This window comes from Charadrius vociferus, unplaced genomic scaffold (assembly GCF_000708025.1).
Source record: "Charadrius vociferus isolate BGI_N301 unplaced genomic scaffold, ASM70802v2 scaffold45, whole genome shotgun sequence".
Taxonomy (NCBI): domain Eukaryota; kingdom Metazoa; phylum Chordata; class Aves; order Charadriiformes; family Charadriidae; genus Charadrius; species Charadrius vociferus.
This window is the reverse complement of record NW_009648712.1, coordinates 1199517-1226426: the sequence shown is the minus strand read 5'-3', so window position 1 is coordinate 1226426 and position 26910 is coordinate 1199517. Positions and strand designations below refer to the sequence as shown.

At 44.3% G+C, this 26910-nt stretch overlaps 1 protein-coding gene across 1 annotated transcript in view; it reads right to left on the bottom strand.

The window, feature by feature from the left end:
• The window catches only part of COLEC12 (collectin sub-family member 12), a 90317-nt gene extending 67810 nt beyond the window's left edge, over positions 1 to 22507 (bottom strand). Inside the window, exon 1 of the mRNA XM_009886625.1 lies at positions 22461 to 22507. The gene's annotated coding sequence lies outside the window, so the exon portion shown is untranslated. The remainder of the gene's footprint in view (positions 1 to 22460) is intronic.
• Between the last annotated feature and the right edge of the window lie 4403 nt (positions 22508 to 26910).

Below are 26910 nucleotides of genomic sequence, written 5' to 3'. Positions count from 1 at the left end.
CCTGTCTCCACAGTCGCTGAATGAAGATCTAATTGAATATCATGGATTTCTGTCAGGAAGAACTGCATGAGAGTCAGATCTTACTTGCTGCTCTATTCATTCATAATAAAATTCAGTTTGTTTATTTCGGCTGAAAATGGTCTAACCACATGAAAGTTGGTTCTTTGATGTGAACCCATACTACAGTAATAAAAAGTGGCCCGTGCCATCATTTCAGATGACGAAAAGAATAAATTAAATTATCAGAAAATGCAGTAACTTGAAGGTTGTTTTTTCATCAGAGTAAAAATGTGTTTTCAGCAGGTTCCGTCTTCTCTGCCTTTAGAGCCTTTCAGGAAAAACACTGTCCCTCTGTTCCGGACAGGTTACGCTCCTGCTTTGCCACAGCTGCGAGCTCTGGTACCACCCCTGGAATTTGTACAACCTGAACTGGTTTGTTTATATTTGCTTATAAAGAGCCGAGTTAGCTCTCACAAACACTGAGATGGAAGCACAGTGATACCACAGAAGCCGCAAACTTGCCTAACCCGTGCTAGAGACACGCTGAATTAGCTGTAATACCTTCTGTGCTGCTGCTGCAGCGAGGAGTCTGTCAACAAGTTCTCTTGCAGCATACAACGCTCGGGGCAAATACAGCCCTGATCCGTGTGGGAAGCTGAGCAGTTTTGTAGCCACAACCACATCACTTGATGCTAAACCATTGCTGAACTTTTTTTAGCAGAAATGGGAACGCTATATCCCTCCCTAACCTCTGTCCCCCTGCCCCGTTCTTCAAGCTTTTGGAGAGGTTTTTATTCTGCAAGGCTTATTTTGGATGCATCTAGAAACCAAACTTTGCTCTACTACATATTCTCTTGGTGATTTTGTGACTGCGCATGATAAACTCACATTGTGTTCTGATACTCAAGCTGCAAAAAAAAAAAAAAAAAGTCCCTGGAAACCTCTTAGTAAAATGTCCCTGGTTGATTATGATTATGAAGTTTAGATGAGATGAAGGTAATCAACAGATAAAGACCCTCCTTGGCCTGTACCAACAGACCTAGATGTGTTGGATGAAACAAACCAAACAAGTGAAAAAAGCCTTTATGAATCTGCTCGGATAATACTTTGACCTCCTGTTTACTAGCTGTTTGCAAACAGGCCTAGAAGCAATTGCCTGTTCACAATAATTTTTATGGAAAGCAATATAGATGAAAATATGTTTTTATATGACAGCAAATAGCAGAACTAATTTATTTATTGCTCATAAAAGGTTGAGGACTCAGTTACTCAGTGGGGAGGCTCTCCTGGAACCATGGATGCTCCTAAAATGCTGCTTCAACTTTCACTGAACTCTACTGCCTTTTATTTCTGCTCTGTTTAGATCTCAAGACTAGAAGCCAGCAGAGTCGACATGCTAATTGCTGCTATCACATCCTTCCCTCGGCTTGCAGGTTATTACCCACTCTTTGCTTATCTCAACTGCTGAGACCATAAGCTCTTTGGTACCTGCACCGTTTTTAGCATGAATTTGGGCTAGCAGAAGACGCTACTGAAATAAGTACCAGGAGTAACAGCAACAGTCCATCTTTTAGACACTGGAGAGCAGAAAGTTGTTCACTGCAAGCATGAAACATTTTAGTCACTTCTCAGCTTTTCTGCACATATGAAATACATCGTTTCTATACATGGAGGGACAGTCTGTAATGTTTTTTAGAGCAGGGTGCTGCTAATGAAACCATAGTGAAAAATTTGACACTTTTTTAAAAAAAATTAAACGCAGTGGAAGTTTTTACTAGAATATTGTGTCTATGGAATAAAGCAGTTCCATTTGAAAGATTTAATTTTACAAACATTTTCAGATTTTTCTTTCAGGAAAGCTAAAATAAACTGTGAAACTGAAAAACTACATTACTCAATTGAAATGTGGGTTTTTTTGAGGTAATGAAAAGAAGAAACAACTGGGCAGTATTTCTAACTGAATCACTGTGATACTCTATGCACCTCTGCCTAGGAAGCCCAGCCTCTTGGAGAAAACTCAGACATAATTTATCTAATCTGTTTTTTGCATGAAACAAAGAGACAAAATTTAAAATCAAACCAAAATAAAGTGGAATATCTCAGTCATTCAGGAATTCTGAAATTGCATGTCAACTGCAGGTCTCAAAATAAAGCAGGCTTTTCCAAGATGATCCTTTCGTTAACTCCCCCTTGCTTGTGGCGGAAGATGGAGGAAAATTATATGTTGTCTTTATTCAGGGCAACAAAACAAAAAGTTAAAATATCGGAGTTTTCTCTGGGACAAAACAGTCAAAATTTTTTACGTGGCCTAATATTAGAGCAATATGTCAGCATTGCATTGTCTTTGAACAGAGGTATTTCCGTATAAAAACAAACTAATCTACTTTGAATTTAAGATGAAATTCAGCCCTGTGCAATGCAGTCATATTTGCAGCATGTAATCCCCAAAATGAAATCTAAATGATAGTGCTTAGAAATTTCCGTATCACAAATATATGGACCATTAATCATAGTGAAAATAGACTGAAAAAATACCTTTTCCACCCAGTCTTTCATTAAGTTCCTGAATTCACTGATAAAAATGATGACGTACCCCGAAAAAAAAGTCTACAGGTGAAGCACCTACTTGTAACAACCAGTGTGAAATTCTAGATCTTCATCCTTTTGCGTTGAGGCCAATATCTAAATCATGGCAGCCCAAAGAAGGGGTAAGTTATTTCATGTTTTGCTGATGCAAAGTATATTACACCTTATTGCACTTGGTCACTTGGTGAAAGCGGCACTCAGTGAAAGGATGCTGCCCAAGATGGACAGGCTTTGGTCTGCTTTGGCAACTCTTGCACTGAGCTGGGGGAGGGGAGCGGCACCCACAGAGTGAAGCCCATGCGTCAGCACTTTGTGGATTGGCATGAAAGAAGTGTAGAAGAAAATGCGCCTTCCCTGGATAAATAAGACAGGAGAACTAGTGACAACCAACATGGAGAAGGCTGAGGTACTCAACAATTATTTTGCTTCAGTTTTCAATAGTAATTACTGTTCCCACGTCTCTTGAGTCCCTGAACTTCACGGCAGGGACTGGGGGAATTAAATTTTTCCCATTGTAAAAGAAGATCAGGTTCAAGACCACCTGAGGAACGTGAACATACACAAGTCCATGGGACCTGATGAGATGCATCCCAGGGTCCTGAGGGAATTGGCTGATGTAGTTGCTAAGCCACTCTCCATCATATTTGAAAAGTCATGGCAGTCAGGCAAAGTCCTCAATGGAAAAAGGGAATATCGCACCCATTTTTAAAAAGGGTAGTAATGAGGACACCAAGCTGAGTGGTGCAGTTGACATGCCTGAGAGATGGGATGACATCCAGAGGGACCTAGACAGGCCTAAGAAGTGGGCCCATGTGAGCTTCATGAAGTTCAGCAAGGCCAAGTGCAAGGTCCTGCACGTGGGCCAGGGCAATTACCAGTACCAATACAGACTGGGGGATGAATTGATTGAGAGCAACCCCATAGATAAGGACTTGAGGATACGGTTGGATGAAAAATTGTACATGAGCCGGCCATGTGCGCTCACAGCCCAGAAAGCCAACCATATCCTGGGCTGCATTACAAGAAGCGTGGCCAGCAGGTCAAGGGAAGAGATTCTGCCCCTCTACTGTGCTGTCATGAAACCCCACCTGGAATACTGCAAACAGTTCTGAATGTCCGCCCAGTGTCCTCAGTACAAAAAAGACACGGACTTGTTGGAGTGGGTCCAGAGGAGGGCCACGAAAACCGTCGGAGGACTGGAATACCTCTCCTATTAAGAAAGGCTGAGTGAGTTGCGGTTGTTCAGGCTGGAGAAGAGAAGGCTACGGGGGGACCTTATTGTGGCCTTCCAGTACTTCAAGGGGCCTTATAAGATGGAGATGAGATGAGAGAGAGACTTTTTACCAGGGCCTATAGTGACAGGACAAGGGACAACAGTTTTAAACTGAAAGAGGGTAGATTTAGATTGGATGTAAGGAATAAATTTTTTATGATGACGGTGGTGAGACACTGGGATAGGTTGCCCAGAGAAGTTGTGGATGCCCCATTATTGGAATTGTTCAAAGTCAGGCTTTAAGCAACCTGATCTAGTGAAAGACATCCCTGCCGGTGGCAGAGGGGTTGGGCTGGATGATCGTTAAAGGTCCCTTCCAACCCAAACCATTCTGTGATTCTGTGTTTCTATGATTTTAGATACCTAAAAAGGTACTCAAGCACTGAGAGAGTGGGGAATCCAGTGGGGTTCCCGTTATTTAGATGTTCTGTTCCATCATGGCTACAGGTTTAGCTTTTGGGCACAGACTTACTTTAAACCATCAATTACTGTCCCGTTAAAGCTTTCCTCATGTATTTGATATATCAGCCAAGGAGAATTTCTGATTTTTCCAGTTTTAGAGGGAGCCACGGGGCTAGATTAATCAGGTTTTGGAAAATAAAACTCAGAGCGTGTAATGAATGTGTACGCAAAGATGAGGGTTACTGCACAGATGATAGGAATGATGCACATCAACATTTGGGTGAGACAGGTGGAACATAAGAAGGAAGAACACATTTAAACATGAAAACTGCACTTTGAGGAAGTATTTTCAAAGTAGTAGCTAATCACAGGTGAAGACCTTTGATTGTATTTGCTTTGTCTAGAAGCTGTAATAAATACATATGTATTTTGTTTACAGATAGACTGAGAGTATAAGGACCCTCCAAAACAATACCTGAATTGCATGATGGGTGTCTGATGAAGAGACCAGCCTATAAGCCTTTATTTGTAAAGCTTTGATGTCAAGAAAGTGAAAAACGCAAATCTTCTAGAACTGTGGTAAACTAGAAGAATTTATCAGCAGCTGCCTCCTTCTTGTATCTGAAAAGCTTATGCATTTACTAGTACAATTTTCCCAACAATTTTCCCCTTTGTTACGGTACTGTCCACCTCAGCTCATCACTGACCCCAAGTTATGCTAGAATGGCTTGATTGTAAAAAATGTTTGGTGTTTAAGAGGAGAACTTGGTAGAGGATTCACCATTTTAGTTGTGCTTTATGAATAGAGGTTATTGAAGACCCCAGTTTGTAGTATGCATGAATATGAAGATCTCTGCCCACAGGTATGGTGTGGCAAGGGCACCCTCAGACCACAGGGCATGAGGAGCTCTCTGCTCTGTAGGCAGCAGGATGAGCAGTTGACATGGATCCTTCTTTGCTCCCTCTCACCAGCCAGTTTCAATTCTTGCTCTGGGGTCCTGAATCTAGGCCAAAACAAATGGAGAGGGGAAAAAAAAAATTCCACATTTTAGGACAGGGGCATAAGAGAGAAATATTTCTGTGGACATTTTTTCTTTTCATTGGCAGGCACTGGACACTGCTCACAGGTTTGGTATGTCAGACGTGGTCCCAGTGGAGACCGCCCAGCACACAGGCTGCAGGTGAGGCAGCTGTTTAACCACAAACATGTTTCACCTTTGCAATGTATTTGGTATTTATTTGTCCTCATTATGCTAAACACAGAGAATATTATAAAACAAGCAAACAAACAAAATCATATTATTAACATGTTTTCCAAAGCCAGTGATTTATTGTGACCAGAAGTCTGTGACAAGGATCCTGTTTGGCTAGTCCTGCCTTCGCAGTTCCTTTAATTGCAGTATCACGAGAGGAAAGTACATCACACTTCCTATTATCTTGACTTTGATAATAGAGGAAAACAAGCTTGGGCTCAAAATAACCCAAGAACCCCGTACCAAGACAAAAAAACCACAACGACAAAACCCTGTAAAATTAACATTCCACATGTTTAAAGAATGTAAACAAAAATCTCACCACACAGACATGCAGAAAACTGGTGTTACTCAAACTGAGCGCTGCCAATTCTCCATCTAATGAGTTGTTGAATCCCGAGACAATCAGAAACGGCTCGTGAGAGCTTAGTGAACAACAGCGTTTGTTTTTCCTTCTGATTTCTCCTTATTAAAACCTACAGGGAAATCACTGAGCTAGAAAGGCTACCTCAATTACTCTTAATTGCTGTCAGTTCTGATTAGCCCAGACCACGGTGATCCTGCAACGAGCAGCACAGGGGACAAAGCAGGTGCCCTGTGCCTTCACAGTGCACTCCCTCTGCTTGCAATGGAAACGCCATCGCGGGAATGGGCATGAGCTCACGGTTCACAGGGGCTGCTGATACTCATGACCACAGTTCGTGTTAAAAGCAAGGCTTAGCCTTCCTGTTTTGCTCAACTCTCCACCTTTTGCCTATGCATTTTGGGCAGCGCTCCAAGTAATCTTTCAAGTGAAACCCCAGGTCCGCCGCGTGGTGCTCGCAGCCCACCCTTGCAGAGGGAGAGGGATGCCTGCCGCTCGGATGGGAGCACGAACGTGGCTGCAGCAGCTCATCTACTGAGCAGGGATGTGCTCCCGGCCTGGCAGGCGGCTTACGTAAAAGCAGCAACAAACATTTTTCTAAAATCAAGATGAGGACAGAGGACTGCCTCAAGGGAGCTGAGTGAATATTGATGCTTTTTTCAGCAAAATAGAGGAAGTAGGATAAGCCCGGTCCTTGCTATTTCTCCTTTGGTATATATTTGCAAGTCAGCTGGGGCATATCAAGAAGTAACTAACGTGGTTCCTCGACACACAGCAAGAAATAAAGCTTGTCAGAGAACAGAGCTGCAAGGTGGCAAACTCTGAGTTATCCAGCTGGTTTCTTTTAACCTTTTCCTCAATAAAGATAATATACAGAGTGGGATAATATATACTACTAAATACAGATGAAGATGGATATTGTTTTGAAGCATAAAATACAAAACCAAGTTTATCTGTTAGCCCATTTTTCACCCAGTAATCTAGGGTCACACTCAACATCTCTTTTATTCCTTAAAAATTAATAATACAACAATGAGAATGTAGGAATGTCCATCTCAAATCAGCTTGCAGTAAATATGAAATTGTTTGGTAAGTAAAGGGAAACAGACTCTCTTAATACTATTGATCAGTGAGAAGATCCAGTACTGGATTTTAAACAAAACATTATTTATTTTTCTAAATCCCATAATGACCTGATGCAAAACTCCATGACAGGATTAACTTTTACTTTTTTATTGTAAAACTTTAAAGCATTCACAGTGAGATGCAATAACACTTTGATGCTGTTCAGGTCTTAGCAAACTCTTGCCCGTGCATTTATATCACGTTCTTGAAGTAAAGAGTGGGGACAGAGGATCCTATGTGACTTACTAGATATAATACCATGATAATGTAAATTATCCTCATGTTTACAATATGTAGAACAAAATACAAGGGCGCAACATTAAAATGCCTAGGTACAGATCCACAAAGGTATTTAGGATCTTAAAATATACTTGGATGCCTTAGTTGCTGCAGGAGGCACCCTGAGCTTTTCTGGCAGGTGCTAATGGACGGCACGGCACGTGCAATTACAGAGGAAACCAGTCCTGTTTGCTGACAGCCGGGCTCTAGTTCGCTAAATACAATGAAAATAAATGATTAATCTTACTGTGATTATTTAGGCCTTTCAGCTGGCTGCACAAGTGTCGTTTAACTCCCTGCCCTCCAACAGTGGGATGACACCAACCCAGTCACACTTCAACACCGGCAGGGACAACTCTGCTTTAATCAGTGGAGTTACACCTATTTTCAGCACATTTGTCTGTGACCTAGGAATGTAATTTGTGAGAAATAGTCAGAAAATTCTCTGCTTTCCTCAGATTTCTAAACCCCATTTAAAATTGTTATGAGAAAATGTTACAGACAGCTCCTGAGAATTTAAAAAAGAGCCTGAAGCAAGAAATCCCAGAAAAACCCCACATTTCTTTGCCTACTGTACTACGGCTGAAATGTGTAATAGTATTTTAAGGCCTGGGAAATCAGTATGGAAAATCCCAAATCCTCATAACAAACCGTAACCTGAAGAGAATGATGGTCTGCTATGTGTATCTCATCTGCACCAGGCTGAGCTGCAGCTAAATTACAGATTGTCCTCCCCTCCACCCCATCGTTCACCGAAACCTTGCCCACGCCACTGTTCAAATATTTCAAAGAAGCCACTTTGACCTAAATGTCTAGTTTACTGGAAATCTGCTGGCAACGTCCTTAGGAGTTGGTTGAAAAACAAGCAATGTAATCTGCAAAGCTTTAAACCAGCGCGTTTTTAAACGTGGAAGTTTGCTGACTGCTTTTTCTCTCTCTTAGTAGTGGTCAGCTCTGGCAGCGAAATGCTTTAAAAAACACACAGGCCGTGCTAGAAAAAGATCAAAAGCGGATCAGATAGCAGGGCCAGCTCACATCGGTCTCGCAAGAAAGAGGGGAAAACAAACAAAACGAGAAGAGTTTTTCTTGCCGGGCGTCCCCCCGCGCTACCCACCTGCAGGTGAGGACTCTCAGGCACAGCGCAGCATCTCTGCCACGGGGCCCGGACCCACAGATCCAGGGGGACTGTCCACCTCTGCCCCATCCCTCTCCCCACATCGATTCATCGGGCTTTATTCTGGCAGCAGCCAGGCTTTTACTCGCCGCCCTCCTCCTCCCCCCGCTGCCACTCCTGGGAGAAGGAAGCAAGCCTGGGTGCTGGGTCATCACCTCGACTAACGAACAGCGATAGGGTTCAGGGTGACGATGGCCCTTCATGGAGGCAGGTAACTGATGTACACATAGGGCCTGGCTGTCTCTGAGGGTGGGAGGTGAAACACCGTAGGGCTGTGCCGAATGCGAGCACCGTCCCGTCGCGGCACAGCCTTCCCTCCCTGCTCTCGCTGCACCACATGCTGTTTTATTCATTTGCGATTGCAAGACTACACAGACTGCACTGTGCTAAAAATGTGCAAAAGCGTGTGGATAATGCTTTTTTTCCTTTAAGAACACGAAGCCTTCTAAGAGCCTTGGAGGTGAACGCGGAAAAAAGAGTCCCCACCCAGTCTTAAATGCCATACTCATTTTCTGTGGGATTTTCCTAAAGGACCATGTGGGGAGCCATATAAAAAGCAATGAGTTATGTTTATAGCCCTCTATATCCCCTCTAGACTGGCACACAACTGCGGCTGACCGGTGAGCATCCCCCCCACCATCCGCTCTCCCCCTTCCCGCTCCGGTTTCCCGAGCACGCGGGTGAAGGCAGCGAGTGCCCACTGATTTCAGGGGCACACCCGGCATGGCTTAACCTGAAAATTACCAAACTCTCCGCTGGGATTTTGGAGGCTGGCCACGCCGACATGAGCGGCGGCAGCAGCAGCATCTATCCGTGCCCTGCTGACACAGCTGGGACGGGCTCGGACTGGTTCGCGGGCGAGATTGGGTTACAGGGCAGAAATCATAACAAAGGCAGGAAACAGATCAGCACTCCCTGGGTTTAACACCCTCTCCGGGGACCCTGACAGCTTCCAGACTGCAGATGGTTTTAACCCTGTCCTGAAACGTGACCGCCTCTGCCTGCTCTGCTCTGATGAAGTCCAGCCCGGTACATAAAATAAAAACAATTCAAGGCAACACAGGGATGGCTCCGGCAGATGCCGGTCGGAGCCGTCCGAATGGTTTTACATCGCTTTCTATGAATGGGCTTGGAAATATGAACCCTGCTGACCGGCGGCCAAATAATAGTAGCCAAACTCTCACAATGGAGTCCCTCGGTTGAGCTTTGGGACGGCCTTCTCCCCATTGTTCCCTGCCGGCTCTGTGTGGTTTTGCCACGCTGCCGCCAGGGTCTGAGCCCCCCCGCAGCCGCAGAACGTCACCGTCGCCTTGCAGCCTGGCTGTCCAATTTTTTGCTGCTCTCAGCACTGTGCTTCCAGCACAGGGCAGGAGGAAAACCCCCGCTGATCTCATTTAGCTTTACTGACTCGACTTCAGTGCCCTTGACTGCATAGTTTTGGCATCTGAGTTAATGCAATGTATCCATCGGACAGGGGACAGGTAGTCTGTCATAAAATAGATCATCTGTGCAGGACTAGGAGTCTATTTTTTAAAACAGCTTGAGGGAAGTTGTGCAAACACATCACCAATTCCCCCAAGTACTGATTTCCCTCTTGGTGCTGTTTTTTTTTCACTTTGCAGCAGACTGCTTCAGGAACAAGTCCTACCTGTGATGAGAAGTGGTGTGGCCCAGCATGGGGGAGAAGGAGAGCAAGCTATGCCATCTCCAAACTGAAGGTGTTTGGGGAAAAGAGGACATTCCTCACAAGACCGTAATAAGCACAGCGCTATCCTCGGTCCCCGCTGGGAGCTCTGACATTCTGGAAACACCAATATCAAAAGGTGAAACGTGGTCGCTTAGAGGTTACAAATCCATTTCATGTACAAATCCGATAGCAAAAGGGGAGACAAGTGCCTGCCAAAAAATCCTTGCTGTGGTTTTTGCCCGAGTGAAGGCCACAGGACTAAAGTGGGATCATGGCTTCCACCCAGCAAAACTGTCCTAAGGGCACATCTGCAATGGTGGTGATAGTCTTCTAACACGTCACCCTGCAAAGCTCCCATAACTGGTGGAATCTGGAGGACTTTCTTAATTCAGTGGCCACTGTATTAAAAGCATATGAAAACTATTAAAAAAAAAAAAGACATAGGAGTAAAGTATTATAAAAACCCAAACAAACCTCAAAACACACCCACCCTGGAAATGCCTCCCATTGACAGCTTCAATGAGTATTTTCTTTTAAGTCACCACAAGTCTTCCCAGAAGAACAACTGAAAGGACATTAAAGATTATTTATTTTCCTTTCTAAAATATTGTTTTAAAATTATTATAGTGCCACATCAGCGCAATCAGCAAGTTCAACATGTAGAGGACTGCAGTGACACAAGTATTCCTTTGACGTAAGATGCCTTTTAATTTTACAGTCAGCTCTTCTACTTCCTTTTACAAAGACACTTCCACTCAATCTCTTCTGGGCTACCTCGAACACCCACTGGACATAAACATATTCTTGGTAGCTCTTTTGGTTATTTTGTGGGTTTTTTTTTGGTAATCTGGTTTCATGCATGTGAAAATTCATTCTCTGCGGTAAATGAAAGGCTTTCACAAGGGGTTGTCTTTCCACTGGAGACGTGACTAGAGGCTCAACAGCTATTCAAACCAAGTGTAATAAAAAAGGGCTTGTTGTGGAGAATACAGCTCCACTTCTCTGTATTAAAGCACAGAACTGCTCACAGTAACCTCTCGCACAGAAGACTGAGAATGAAACCGGCCCCACCATGCCGTATTTCACAAAGCAGCTTGCCAAGAATACGAGGTTCTCAGGAGCTTGGGATGCAGAGCTGTGGCAGAGCAGCAGATGTGGCTACTGCTGCAAAGGTGGGCCCCAGCTAACACCCTCCCACCCTGCGGGTCAGCACGCACGGCGGTAACACGCTGGGCATTACAACTCCTGCCGCCTCTTCATCTGTTCCTGGCCCAGAGTCAAAGTTTGCTGAAGCAAGAGGCGAGCTGTGAAGTTTACAGGGTTTATGGGGTGCCGATCGCCCTCTGACAATGGCAGGCATTTCCTGCAGCTACCACATTTCCCTCCTGCCTCCCCTCAGTACTGAGCCTGAGGCTAAGACAGGCTTTTTACCTTCTGCTGGACTACTCCAGACCTAACCTGTATGGGCTGAGGGAGCAGAGGGAATAAGGGACAGACTTCCAGATAAACAGAAAAAGGACAGGAGCCACCTCTGCTTTGCTCCTGCTTGAAAAGTAAAAGCAGAAAATGGGGTTCCCTTATGGCACCACAGACCACCATCTCCACAAAGCACATCATTGTTTTCTGCACATCCATGAACTAAAACTTGAACTGTGAATGCTACACAAAGCAGAGGGAACTTCTGCAGATGTGGTTTCATGCACTCTTTTGGATCCCATAGAAAGGACGTGTCTGACCTGTGACCAGTGGGGATGGAGCTAAGGGGGCTGAATTACAGGTCTCTGAAAAATGGTCTTTACTTCGGTTCTGTTTGGTGACCCAAGAGAAAGACAACAAAGCCATGTATATTCCTCCTCCTTTGCCAGCAGTATTTCAGTTGGTTCAGCCCCTCACACACCCCAAACTCATCACTTTGATGCCTCAAAGTTTTCTCCTACTTTTAGCTAACCTTGACTAACTGTTTAAAAAAAAAAAAAGCACCAGTTTTAAAGTTTTCAATATTTGGGGAAGCTTTTTCAGCTCCCCTGCAGTGAGCAGAAGAACCAGAGGTTGGTTTGGTTGCTTGCCCTGAAAACCAAGCCATGCTGTGTCTTCTCCAGTCCTCGCCTCTGCTGCTTTCTGCAAGGCACTTAGTAAAGAAATTTTGCCTAACATTGAAAAATGCAGACGGTCATATTTACAAATTTGTAAAAGAGGTTAAGCATGTACTATCATTAATCAAGCAGAAACCTGTTTTCCTAAGGAGACAAATAAGTTAGGGAGCAATGATTAGTTGGCTGTTTTAGGAAAGTGTCACTCTTTAGGGTAGCAAGAGGACTTGTGACAGGGGACTTGGAAGAAGGTGAGGACAAGAACCACCTCTCCGAATTTTGGCTTTTCAGACCTGGGGAACAACAGGCCCAAGAACACATTTGGAACACAAATTTCCAGATGGGTCCTGCATGCAATCTAAATGTGCACGGGTCTGTTTTTTGTATATTTGAAGTCGTGCTGTTAGGTAGTCCAACACACTGACCCAAATCCAATTTGGATGCATTCATATGAAACTGAGCACATAGGTTTAAATATAAACATCTGCGCACACAAGCAGTAACATGCAATAACTTTGGGGGACAAGTGCATTTATCTGTGCACAGATGCTATGTTGAAACTTTGACAGCGGGTGTTCAGATTATTCTGGCTTCAAACTGTTCAAAATGTTAATTAAGGACGAGAGCTCTCCCAGTCCAAACTTGAGTCTTATAGGTCGGATTTAAAATGAAATCATCAGTTGTGTGGGGCATTATATGCCCTGTTTCCACCTGAGGCAATTCATTTCTAGGGACAAGGAGGAGGAAGAAAAATATTCCTTGGCTCTACGTACTATTATTTTTTGTAACCAGATTGTCCTCCATTATATGATAAAGTAGAAATGTATGTAAGGAATCTTTCAGTTACCAGTTGTCACTACATACACAGTTGGTCTGAAATCATACCTTAATCTCTTAGCAAAATATAAAAGGCAAGTATTTTTTCTGCCATTGAGCACTACCAAATGTAGGGTATATTGACCTTAACAAGCTTGGCAAGTAAAAGCATCCATACCCATTCCTGGGCTAATTAAAAATATAAAACTTGGTAAAATTTTCCATTTTTCCTGGCCAAGACCTCAGTAACAAGCACACAGAAACATGTTATGTAAAGCAAATCAATAAGCATTTTCCAAACTTTTGAAATTTTGGGTTTTGAAAGATACGCAGCAAAACCCTGTTAAGCAGACCCTAGTGCCCAGACATCCTTAAAAGAAAACCAATCTGCCCTGCATCTACATAGCATTATGAAATGTCTGTCAGAAATGATGCTACAAAGTCCTGTTACACTAGGCTTGAATGTCTGCGCAAGACTTTTAATACAAAAATGTCCTTACGAGCCTTAGCTGGGCTGAAGAGAAGTGGATCCCTGTGTCTTGCACTCCATCTCTTACAAAACCTCCAGCTGCCTCCATTTACAGTCACAAACTGAACCACAAAAAAACACATTCACATTTTATTTATTTAAGGCATCGATCTCTCTCTCTGGCTGGGTGGATTTTCCAGATGCATTCCTGACCGAGCTGAAGAGTATCTGCAGGACACAAACCTCTCCACGCACCCATTGCGCAACACTTGTCCGTGCCGGCTCCGGGCACCAAGCAAGACTCCTTCCCACTCACGCCTCCCTCCTGACCCCTTTCCGCTTTCCAGAATCTCAGCCCACTCACTTAACCCAGGCTGAAACAGGACAAACGGAAATTTCTTGGCTGCTTCACTTAGATTTACCCATATGCAGAAGGTTAATCGAGACTGGATAAAATTTTATTCCAGCTTTCCTTTGGATAATCTGTTGTACTGCAGCACAGTGGAGCTTGGATTGGTTTTGACTTAGCAAAGCAACATACTGTTCCTTGTTAGTGTCTGCAACAGGCAAAACCAGCCTAAAATACTTACAGATTCTTTATTTGTGCTATCCCTGTTATTCTCTCTCACGGGCTTCTTTAGGCATTTATATGCTTTCCCCAGCATTTATATTGGACACGATACAGAGATCTGGAGTTGAAGATCTCTATGTAGTAACTCAAAATGATCAGGAATGAAAAGCTCTTGCTTAGCCTGGAAGTCCCCCCATGCAGCATTAGCTGCTACTGCCATTTTAAGGATGGGTGTCTTTAAAAAGGCTCCCTAAAAGTAGGTGACATTTCCCACCCTAAGCCCTATAGTCAGATTTCTCAGGGAAGTCAATCTTCAGATGCAAAATTTTCTCTCTGAAAATCACCAAGAAATTTGCCAAGTACCACACCATGCTGTACTGCATGCTGTACTGCATTCATGGTGTCACCTGTCCCAGGGCTGATGAGTGTGATGGTGGGGGACACCAGAGACAGCCAGGTCTGGGTCCGGGCCTGGGTTCAGGTCCCTCCCAGTTCAGCTCCAGGCCAGGCTGGTGAGGTTTCGCACCTCCCTCGCAGTGGCTCCCCTGGGACCGTGGGAAACCAGGCGCCAGCCACACAGAGTGTGGCTACATCAGGGAAGCCTGATGTAGTATTAAATGACATCTTACGTCAAAACATTGTGGCACTTTTGTTCTAATGCTTCTGAGAGTTCAGCGAACAAAACGCCGTCCTACCAATTTAATCTGATCTTTTCTCCTTCCCTGGGACGCTGCTGAAGTGGACAGCAGGAGACGCGACTGCTCCTTTAACTGTAGCAAGCAGGAATGACCACAGGGACTTCTGAGCAAAGGTGGCCAAAGGAGGAGAGTCTTCCTAAGCTGACAGCTGGGAGCTTATTGTATGACCAGTGCATGTGTCTATCAACACGTCTGTCACGCCAACTTGTACCAACTATTCATCTTGGTAGCTGTTAATTAAAACACACAGCTCTTTGCGCTGTTAGCATACTTGTTGTTCGTCAATTGCTGACGAAGTAAGGGCAGCAGCACCCCTTCACGCAGACTTGCACGTCCAGGGCTCTGACTCAATGGGATGTTGAGCTGTGTCTGCAAAGGGCTTCGTGCCCTGCAGAATCAGGCATGGGGGTGTCACCTCTGCCACATCACTTAACCATCGGTGCTAGAGCTCCGGGATGTTTTGAGGGAATTCCTAAGAAATAAAAGGAACTTAGGACAGCAATGTAAGCAGCACCCGGCAGGTATGTGTTTTATTTTTGAATGTTGTTAGGTATCTCTAACAACATAGTTTCAAGGGAAAACAGCACCTCCTTTCTCATGACACACCAGTGTGTCTCTTTCAAAACTGTGTCGCCAGCAGCAAGCACAGCACGGCAACTTTCTGATGGGGAATGACTCTGAAGTAGGTACAGAAAATCCAAGGATGAATTAGACACATTTGAGCACTTGCAACATTACAGTTAATAGCGTGCGGTAAAGAGCAGAGTATAGTGGCAGCTGGGTACAGATGCAGACTTGCATTTTGAATAAAGCTGAAGGGGAGCTCAGGAGTAATGCTGGTGTGTGCTACAATCCCACAGCAGTGTGGGGAGAATCCACTAACAGGTATTGCCAACTATTTTTAATTCCTTCGTGTGACAGCTTCTTATCTGAAACGTTCATTTCTCCCACAGTTTTCCTGTGTTACTCCTTTGCATGGAAACGCAACAGTACTAACTGCTGAAAATACAATGCTTAGTTTCCTTCCAAGACATTAATTTCACAGGTAATTTTGTTATGAACAGCCCATAATGCAGCCTAGGTGTTTTGGCAGCAAGCTGATGTTACCAAACAACATTATTTGTCCAGCTAGTTTACATGGAAATAAATACAAAATCCTCAGGTGTTGCTTACAGCGTAGCCAATGTTTTTCATTCCATTTGTAAATACAACCTGCTGTTTAGCCCACACACCTATTTTATAGCTCTAATGAAGAACAGAGAGCGAAATTCACACATAATGGTGACCCCACCACCTTTCAACACACCTCTGTAAAAGACAGAGATTGATCATACAGGTATTGCTCCAAGCATGCAAATGAAATATATGAAGAAACGCGTCAAGAATTTTAATTGTACTAGTGAGGAAAAACCCGTAACTAAGAGAAAATAGATTGCCTACATAAAAGCACACAGCTGGAACGACTTTAGTCCCCACGGCACTGCTAAGAGGCCTCTTTATGAGTTTGGATTAGAAGGAGAAGTGCCTTTAGCCAGGCGCAGCAGGACAGGTTGGAGACGGGCAGCTCCAAACCCATAGATGTGAACGGCTCTTACAGCTCCTAAGTAAGTTAGCACGGACATGCAGATGAGATAACTTTTGGATCTCGCTATTACTGCCTGACACTGATGGATTTATCAGGGTGCAGCAACTATTTTCCATCTTTAGGAAGAGTGGAGGTTTTAAACTTGTGGTTTGGATATACCAGCAGTAATCCATTTATCACCCATGCCTTTTATATCGCAAGAGACAGAAGCTACTGGCAGAGAAGGGACACGCTGGCGGCATGCAGGCACCCTGACAGCTCCTGAGCACCTTGACATTCTTCTGCAATGGCAATACTGCACACACGTCAGCGTTTATTTATTTATTGAGACTTCAGTTCCCTGCCAGCTGCCTCAGTACTCTGAGTACCTACAGGCAAAGAAAAGAAAGAAAAATAAACCCTTACACAGGTGGTCCCTCCGCACGCGGCCACTGCTGCATGGGACTGATGCCCCAACACAAACCCAGGACACCTGAGGGCACTGGGCTCACCCCAGGAGAGGGCAGGCTCAGCCCCCTTCCACCTTACTGGCCACGGCAGTTAAAAGGGTCGCTCCAAATGAAATTTCTTGGCCTAAAATTAACAGCCACACAGGCACTGACATTCAGTGTGGATTTAATTACCCCAGGACACATGCAGACAAAATCCTCATCTGATAAATACGGCCAGATCAGTCAACTGGAAGCAACGTGCCTGACTTTCCTCTGGCTTTGTGAGTGTTGGTGACCCCGTGACTTTTTATTAAGCCATATGATTACATGCTGCAGGCATACATGTGAAAGAATGCCCATGGAGGGATGTGGTTTGTGGCACCTGAAATCCCTCACTGGTCGTTTACAAACCATAAAGAAAAGTTGACAAATTCCTAAAGCTTAGAACTCTTTTTTTTTTTTTTCTTTTTGTGAGGGGCTTAAGGTTTGTGTGGATATAGCACACCACCAGACCAATGCCAGACATTTTTTTTTTGTGTATGTTATTATAGATGTGAACAATGGCCTGGATTTATCCAGAGATAAGGACTAAAATTATTCTGTCTGCACAGTGTTAATGAATAAACGCTATTCCTGAACTATCATAGAGTTCCAAGCTATAAGTTTTGTGATCCTGTTTGAACTATTATTTATGGACAGAAAAAAAATGTATTTTTAAACCCTTTCTAAAAGAGTTTTCTATCTCAAAGCTTTTGTTTTTCACTGTAAACCATTCATAAGGCTTTTATCAATTGTTACACTCCTAAAACTCCCCAGCTGTATCCTATCAAAGATGAAGAAATAATATATAGCTTCTCACTGTATAAAGTACTATAAACAATATGTAGTGAGAAAACAGTTATTAAATGGATCTAGTTCAGCTGCTCCCAAGCCACTCATCAGGGGAAAAAAAATTATATTTTCCAAATATGTTTTCAAACCATTTTTTCTCCCCCCTCACCTCTTTTTAGTACAGCAGATTTCATTACGACATAGCAGGATAATTCATCTATTGCCAGTCCAGAAATTCCTCGATGTAATTCTTACACCCGGAATGACGCTCAGGAGCTAAATTGCCATAACCTCACAGAAGGGACATCCTGACCCAGCCATCTCTTGCATATTCCATGGAAGGTACCTAAAAAAGTACCTACCTTACTTGAGGGCCCCCCAAGTAATTTTTGTCCCTCCTTTCCCGTCAGCTGTTGACTTACAGAGTGTGGACCGGAGGACCAGTGCCAGATACCTGGGGACACGAGGGTAGGTCCCCTACTGATGCCTCAGCCCTGTGGCAGGGGAGAGGGAAGGTGAAGGTTGGGAGGATCCTTACTCACTATCTAGAGCCTGGGGGTGATTGAGATGGGTCCTACCATGGAGGACAGGCTTACAGCTTCAGATTCTGGCTGTGTTGCCCAAGGGCAAAGGGTAACTATCTTACACAAGCTGTTTAGTCTTCTACTTATCTACAGTGTACTGGCCCTATCTTTTGATTCCTTGGGAGGTTTCTCTTCATCAGCAAAGGCTTTCAGCTCATTTCTTCGAAGCCTGTTTTCTAAAACATTACAAATGTGCTCTGCAAAAGTTCAAAGACCATCCCTGTTGACAGTTCAAAGACCATCCCCTTTGCTTTCAGCTGTTCCATATTGTAGGGTGGCTTCTAGCTTCAAACTATGCAATGAATAACTTCACATTGAATTTTCTACATTAAATACTCTGTTTAGTAAAGTGCAGGCTTCAAGTTCTAAACCATTAACATAAAGAAACAAAATTCACAATTATGTCTCTATCTATCACCTGAGAATGCTACAAGTTAGGAAGATCAGATCTGCCACCTCGGAGTCCATTAGTTCCCTTCAATTCCTTTGCCTGCAGCTATGGCCAGAGCCTGAATCTCAGAGAAAAGAGTCAAACCCCTGCCTTAAAGAGATCTCATCCTGCTACCTACCATCTAGAAACTAGTCTGAGCTCTCAAGACTGAGATTTAGCATCCCAAAAGTGTGTAATATTGAAAAGCAAGTTTTGCCCTTTCCTCGTTCATTCCTTCCCAAAGTGGGGTGTGCATGGGGTTGTGCAAACCAGTGACGCTGAATGACAAAAGAGTTAACATCAGTAGCAACCTGGTAGAGGAAAGCTAGTGGAGAGGCATAGCTTGTTATCTGGAGCAGATAACTTCAAAGCAGCCTTAGTAGTGACAGATGATGAAGTAACAGTGATAAGAAACACGCTTCCTCACGTGCTTTCTCACTGCCGCAATCTGGAGGCATTGCAGCTGAGCATCAAACCTCTGGCAGCATCCCTGCACATCTGTAGCATCCACTGAGAAGAAGTAAACAGCGTCAGTCAGCTGGAAAGAGCGCTTTCCTCCACCTCCCTGACCCCCTGCAGCAAATTTGTCCCAAGCTTAAAAGGGAAAAAAAGCTGGTGTGTATTTTCCTAGCATCTTGGAGTTGTCTGCATCTGTATTCATTGTTATGTAATATGTTAATATTTAATAACTGAATATTTAATATGACCAGTTAATGTCCTGGTGACTAAAAAATAAAGTAGCATGATAAATTCTCTGAAATTAGCTTATCAGAGGACGAGGGACAGAAAGATTCAGAAAAAGGGGAAGCAGTGCAGGACAGCATGTATTCAGTCCTCTTTTCAAAAGCTTCTTCCCCAAAATAAAAATTGTTGGAGAATCCCTCCCTCCTTCCCTCCGCAGATCTCTTCCTTCCTTGAACCAAACTACAGGCTTTAGCAACAAAGCAGCTAATAATAAACTCTTCAGCTGAACTCTAGGAAAGCAGTTTGGTCAAGGCTTTGCCTGCCAAGTGCTGACCAACACATATTCCCAGCTGCCAGCAGTGACTCACCACAAGCCATGTTTTTTACAAACCAGTCGTACTTTAGCCATCTCCCACTCGGAGCACGTTTCCCTCCAAACAAGGCCTCCCACTTCCAAATGATGGAGTCAAAGGCACTCGAGTCACGGTCCTCCTACCACGTCTCATGTCAACGGGGCACAGAGGGACTACTCCGGTCACAATACATTACACAACTGCTCTTACGCTGTGGCTCCTGAAACAAAAAACCCACCGCTGCTGCTATCGCTGCCCACTCCAGCGGGCCATACACAAACAGACCTGGGATTCCTACAGCGCCAGCCAGCAGACAGGACCGGGCTCCTTTCAAAATGACCTTTTATCAAGGTTTTATATAATAAAACTTGGTTCTTGCCTTGGGCTTCCCCCATATTGCCTTCTCTCACCAGTAAGGACACAGAGCAAAGGGGGACCACCAGTTGGAGCAGCAGGCATAACATTTGCTACTGGTCAGGTGGGAGCTTGAACCACTTGGCTGCATTTTGGCCCCAAGAGCAACCTCGGGTCCTTCACTGGAAACGCCGACCCAGCTGGCCAGTGAATTTGGAGTTTTATTTAAAAGATGTGCACGTCACCTGCCTGAAAGGAGGAGCCTGGTGCCAGGTGAAGCAGCCAGTGCTCCTGTCTCCCACTCCCTCCAGAGGTTGCTCAAAGGCTGCCTGGAAATGCAGCGAGGACTGTAGAAATGGGAACACACCGAGTGAGGTTTTCTGAGAGAGGGGAAATAACCCCTTTAGGGGCCACAAAAGCATAAGCACTTGCAGGCAAACAGCACCCAGGCTGGTGCAGGGAGGTATGGAAACCAGCCTAGCTCCTCCCTGTGCTGCCCCACGACCCTGGGAAAGATGAGGAAAGGAGTATCAGATGAAGTTTGGGCTCAAAAATAGTATGGAGAAAGAAGGCTTCTTGGATCATGGCACTACTGAATTACACAACTCACACCAGCGCCCAAGCTATGGCTTCATGACCCCACTCCCCCTTCAGTGGAAGCTCCTCTTCTGTACTGCAGACATCTGGGACACCTCCCTGACCACAGTGACGTTATTTTCAGGAAGGAGAAGTGGGTTATGGTTGTTTCCTAAGGGTGGAACTACCCTGTCTCCTCCTTTTGTGGTGAAATCTCCTTCTCCTGCCACTGCCAGACTGCTGTCCCTCTCCTCCCTCCTTGCTGCCCCACCAAGCACAACAGCACAAGCATTTCTGGAAATGCTGAGATAAACCTTGCATTTTTAAGGGCAGAAATAACTCACAAGTTAACACGGAAAAATGCCATCATGTCACAACAGCGCACTTACTATTGGGTTAGTAAGGATAGTGGGGTACCCGCTCCTTGCTAAAAATTTTTACAGTTCACTGCAAGAGCATGCTGACCAGGAATAGATGGGTAGTGGGCAACACAGACAGAAGCTATTTTTATAGGTGTTAATTAATCCTAATATTTTTTACTCAGCTGGAGGTGGCAGAAATGAACAGTTAACATTTCTTCCCATTTCTCAAGATTTTTTTTCTTTTTTGCTATTCCAGGGCCTAATCCAGGAAAAAAAAGAAAAAAAGAGAAAAAGAAAAGAATAGGAAAAACCCCTATGTGCACCTTTATGGCAGGACTTTCAAAGCCACAGATGCTGGCTCTGTGGTTGGCTGATCTATCCAAAATAAAGCTCAACAGCAGGGAGCAGTGGAGTAGTTCAAGGGGTAGAAGAGGTCATGCGAATGTGATCCTCACCTCCCAAACACCGCATCTCCTTATGCTGCCCCCTCCTGCTCCTTTTGGGATGGAGGGAATTGTTGACTTATTTTTTATTTTCAGTGTGTCTTTCCTATCTCCTTGCCAAGTGTGGTTGTTGAAAGTGACTCTTGTTGCAGCCACTTTCCCAGGAGAGAAAAAACAAGGTGAACTTTTATCCTGATGGTTTGCAGTTGAAAAGGCAGCAACCTTCGGTTGCTTCAAGACAAGAGCTGGCACTAGGGGAGCTCAGAGGCCACCACGTTACCTCCCTGTGGCCAGAGGGACAGGAGTCATCCTACCCCGGGAAAAGCTGTCAGCTGCAGAGAATGAAACATTTCCCTGAGGGAAAGGGAGCACAAGAGCCTTGAAAAGAGGAGCCACGAAGGCTGCTGAGCCCTGCGCAGAGATGCCTTGCACTGCTTTCTCCACATGAGAAGGCCATTTTCAGTGAACAAACATCAAAAAAAGGAAAGAAAGTGGAAAAAAGGAAAGAAAGTGACCAAGTGTCTTAATTATTTTTGACATCATACCGTATACTTTCACTTCTTTTTTGAGAGGAGTGCACAGCATATGTCCTGGGTCAGCTGCCAATACAACTTCCATGAGCCTGCAGGAGGTCCCATGCCACTGCTCTTGGGAACGCCTACAAACCTCGCTGCACATCAGCCTGTGGGCTGACGGAGAGCCCAGCTGGGCAGAGGACTTGTAAGAGGCATGGACCCTTTTTTACAGCCAGCATATTAATTTCTGTTCAGGTATCGGCTTCATTTTCATGACACTAATGAGCAAATAATGGAACCAACCACTTCTTGTTTCTAATCAGGGCTATTTCTGAAGCATTATGCTTTCCAAGAAAATAAACCAAGTCTAAAAATGACGCTTTGCCCTGGGCAGATAGAGTGAAGCAGATAACAGGACTGTACCTATCTGTTTTGATGCTGCCAGCAAGGGAGGTTTTCATAGCAAGTGTTTCACTTACCCGAAGCACTACTCAATAGCGAGCTGAAAGACCTGCTGCCACTTACCAAACCTCTTGTAGCCAAAGGACTGCACCTCCTCCTCCTCTGCAAAATCGTCTGGAGAAAGAAAGAAAGACACAGCAACAGATTATTACTACTACCACTGGAAAAAGATGGGAAGACAGGCGCACATTCATAAATTAATGTACTCAGAAGTTTAATCGATTCGTAAGGCATGTTACTGCTCTTCCCCTCCGTTGCTCATATCCCACACCTTTCCCTGGGTAGAAAAGGCAGTTCAGAGCCTTTCCCCCAACCAGTATCACCAGAAGAAATCCAGACTACAAATGGTTTATCACCTGGCAGCTATCCCGAGGTCTGCTTGGCCACATATAGACCACAGCAGACATGTCCCTCATCATGATGATGGCCACAATTGTGCCCAGCATGCCACGTGGGCAGGCTCACCTGGACCACGGCAACTCGCTCCAGCCTGCTGCCTGCACTGTCTGGGTGGTTGGGCTCAGGTTATAATGCACCAGCCGGGCCGTTTGCACAAATTGCTATGCATAGCTATACCGAGTAACAAGAGAGGAGTCAGAGGGAATGGCTTTCTGTCCATCCACCGCCTCCCACGGGCACTAGCTTGGCCTGAAGAGGCAAGATGCGGTAAAAAATGGGAAATAGAACTGACAAACTCAAACAGGTGAGAAAAATAAAAACCATCTAAGCCCTTTTGTTCTCATCTTCACCAGCTAGCAAGCAGTAAAATGCTAATGATCACAATTTTATTTTGTCAGAAGCTTAATTTCTCTCCACTTCCTTCCAGCAGCAAAGGAAAAGGCTGGCATCAGCAGAAGAAATACATCCACGACTTCTTAAAAAAAAAAAAAAAAAAAGGATATGTTTGTGTTCGCGTGTTCAGCCTCCTTCTGCCAACACAACCCCTCTTTCTGCTGAGTCGGGAAGGCGAGCGCCCTGCCTTACCACCAGCACCAGCCTCTGCACCAGGCGACCCACTGCCGGGGAGGGCAGCACAGCCCAGGCTGATCATCTCCCGCTTCCCTACTTCCCGGGGAGAGCAGAGGAGACCCATTCCCCCTCCCACAAGCACTGTTTCACCCAGCAGAGAAGCCTCTATGAGGCTCTCTTTAAACAAGATGGAGGACACGGCTCCCCAAGTGGCAGCTGGCAGTTTGAGCCCACCGCTGCGCTGGGGAATCACATCGCCTTTGCTGTGTTTCCCAGCAGGCTGGCCAAACCTGCCTCCACATGAAAAACGCCGTCAAGGACCAATGGCAATCCCTACTCTCCAAAACCTGGGTCCTCCTGGGCTATTGTTTGCATTGCTGGAGCGAGGAGGCAGACGCAGCACCCAGGGGAGCTTCAGTGGCTGCTTGCCACCTTGTGCCACCCTTCCAGCACAGGATGCTGAGAAAGCTCACTCACTTGCAACCTCTCCATCCAGACCTTTCCCCGACACGAGGGGAGAAGGAAACAGAAGCTTAAAGGCCAGTCAAGGGATTCACCAGAAGGGAATGTTTAATAAGCAGTGGTGGAAAAGCAGGCTTAAAGCAGAAAAACAGACGTGATGGAGTAAGAGGTCTGTGCTCAGTTAGAACTTTGTTGTCCACGGACCTACTGCATATGAACAGGCTGCTCTGCATCATGAAACTGGGCTAACTGGTGCTGCAGGTAACTCAGGCCTGAATTCAAAGGCAAAGTAAAGATATAGTCCTCATCCAGGCTCAACGACATCTAAATCATTTGAGTGTACTGCCAGCAACAGATGTGACCTGCGCCTCCTTCCAACCTGCAAGGTGCCACACACTGAAGTCTGAGGGAGACGTTGCCTGAAGCAGTGAAGGAGTCTGTGAAATGCATCTTTTTGCAGAACGTCACCCTTTACTCAGACAGCAGTTTTGATAAAACAACTCAAAACTCATAGTCTTCACCAGGCAACACATTTTTTGCTCACTGCCAGAGGTGCTCCTGTCCGTATCTTAAGCTAGACCCCCAATTCAGAGGTGCATTTAAGAAATGCAAGAACCAGTGGACACTCCTCAGGCAAAACAATCACATCCTGGTTTTGCAGGCAGAAAGAATTCTTAAAAAAAACAAACCAAATGAACCCTCACAATTGTACCAAATGTTATCTAAAGACAAGGTCACCCGCCAAAACACGACAAATGCTAATAAACCATAAACCAAGCTTCTCATCCCAGCAGTGAACTACTCAGGAAAACTCTTCCCCTCTTGCACAAAAGAAAAACACTGCACAAAAAAAAAAAAAAAAAAAAGTTATCAGCTCCAGAGCCCTTAGTTTCCTGCTCTCTCCTGCTATCGGGCCGTAATACAATTGCCTCCTTTGTTTCTCAGGAGTGTAACCTGGCTTATCCGATGCATATCTGATGTATGCAGCCAGGCTGCGTGTAAATCCTGTGGCTTCATCCTACACCACATCTCCAAGACATTCCTCCCGGGCTGCCAGCCTCTTCCCTAGTCACTTGGTGTTCCACGCTTAGCCTGACAGCATTGCCCTCTGGCCACGCATTTATAAATTTTTGTTTCTCAGGATTTTTTTTTATTTGCATTGTATGTATATGTTTTATATAGATATATTCTATATATCTATTTATATACTTTAAAAAAAATATATACTTTTTAATATTTGCAACACTGTGTGCTGTGCTTGCTAGGGATGAATTAGTTTTTTTCAAGCTTTTAATACTTTCTAATCATTCATTAATCTTCCAATTTTGAAGAGCATTTGCGGCATTTGAAACAAAGAAGTGGAGATGGGCAAGGACAGTTTTGTCAACAGGTGACCTGACTCCCTGCTCACTAAAATCTAAAACATCAGATAAAACTTTTTTTAATCCCTGTGAGTTGATCTAGCAACTGGCAGCAATGTATTTTAGGAGAAGTCTATTAAAATTATTTAACAAACTAAGCTTAGAGGTCTTTCAGTCACAACTGCCCCTAGGTACTTTGCTCAAATCATGTGCAAATATAGTATTTTACAATATTAACTGTAATGGAACAAGTTTGAGGAAAATAAAGATGGGAGGAAGAAAGGAATAAAACAAAACTAGACTAAATGTTCAGAAATGAACAGCACTGCATCCCTTGGAAAAAGAGACTAAGATGGGTGGAAGGTCCTACTTTAGAAGACATCTGTGTTTGAAATATTAAAAATGAAGTTGACAAACGAGCCTCTAAATTTAAGTCCCGAGGCAAAACCACGTGCCCCAGCCTGCTCCTCCTGTGCCTCTCGGGCAGTATTGCACTCACTGGAGGTGGCAGAAACATGGCCCTCAGCTCCCTGTTCCAGTGCTGAAAATATTAAAGTTTTTTCACAAGTTTTGCAAAAAATCTTAAAACTTTGTGGTATCTTTGAATCAGGGAAATACAAGAGAACCAAAGTTTTCATTGAAAAGGGAATAGCTTTCCTAGAGAAAACTATGAAAATGTGATCTGTGATGAATTACAGAGGTTAAGAAAATACACACCGAGTAGGAAAACAAATAGTAAGAAAACCTCCAGCATGTTTTTGCACCGTATGCTTTTAAAGGCAGTATCGGAAATCAGAGTGGAAGAAAGTCATGAGTTTTGAGCACTGGTGGCTGATACTACAAAAGGAAATGTGCTTTTACATCAGTGGTGCCCATACACTTGAGTGGGGCTGCAGTTGGTGCAAGAGAGTTTTGTTTGACATCGTGAAAGCCATGAGTTAGAAATATTTTACTTTAGTTTAAATCCAACTCTCCTCGGTTACAAAGAGAACTGGAATGAATGTAGTATTTCCGTTACATGCATATACATTTATATATAGGCAAATCTTATTTTCCTGGGTGAAAAATATGAATGGCATACTTCTCCTTGAAGCAGACAATAAAGCAGAATCTGTTGTTATATCCCAGCCAGAAGAATTAACTCTTTAGTGCTGGAAAGACCAGCCATAATTTAGTTATAAACTGGTATACTGAGCTCTCAGCTGTGAGCCGAAAGAGAGGGAATCTAGAATAAAGCAAAGAAACATGAAAAGCCAGTTAAAATGTGATTTCTTATTCCACTGACTTCTGCTGAGCTCTGGCAGATGGAAGGTCTATAAAAAAGGTGAACTTTGGGCAGAATAGAAACACATGTGAGCAACCAATTGTATTTAACTGTGTAGGGGAAGGACCACCGGAGATCTCCTGTTTCATCAGGTTTACAAGAGTCTCCTTGGAGGCTACAAAACAGATTGTCATGCAGAGCTTACAGCAAACCGCTAAAAATGAGTGGCTAGCTGTAGCTGAGCAGCAGTACATCAAATATTTTAGGGAGTCAGTACAAAGCAAGAGCTCTGGTCGTGTGTGTCGTCCCCCCCCAAAAGGGTTTGAGATATTTTTGGCAATATCCACACCCCACCGAGTACCAATGCCAAATTCTGCTTGCTCTCCAGTTATAAATTATTACTGCAACACCTCTAATAAATACAGTTGTAGAGTTAAATAAGTTACAGTACAATGCT